Genomic DNA, 590 nt, shown 5'->3' with positions numbered 1-590 from the left:
TTAATAACGAGGAGGGTCCAACTTGTTACTCCCCCTATTCCAAAATATACGATGTTTTAGGGATTTGTTTTTGTTTTAAAATATAGAATGTTTTACAAATTTCTATGCAACTTTAAATACACTTGATATTTGATGATCTTTTATATTCTGGAATCTTTTATATCATTGGTTGAATTTTCTGAAATTAAATATTAAATGATAGAAAACAAAATTAAATTTCTTAAAGTGTGTGCTTTTAAAAATAATATCCTATATTATGAAACACAGGGAGTACTATTTTTTTAGCATCGCATACATTTAAATGAAGATATGTAAACAATTTATTATGGAAAAAGATGGCTGGCTACACGAAGTATCCGCGAAGACATGACCACACATGCAAAGTTTAATAATGGATCATAAACTACATGAACTATATGTATCGCATGCCTACATATAAGAACTATATGTAGTCATGTCGCCAACATCACGAACATTTTTTTCCGGTACACTTTTCGCCGGAATCCGACATTGACCAGTTTGACCGGCGTTGACCAACATAAATATTAAAAAAAAAAATTAGTTTTTTAATATTTAGAAAATTAGGTTAT

Source organism: Arabidopsis lyrata (assembly GCF_000004255.2).
Source record: "Arabidopsis lyrata subsp. lyrata unplaced genomic scaffold ARALYscaffold_5, whole genome shotgun sequence".
NCBI lineage: Eukaryota > Viridiplantae > Streptophyta > Magnoliopsida > Brassicales > Brassicaceae > Arabidopsis > Arabidopsis lyrata.
Note: the sequence above shows the minus strand (reverse complement) of the source record.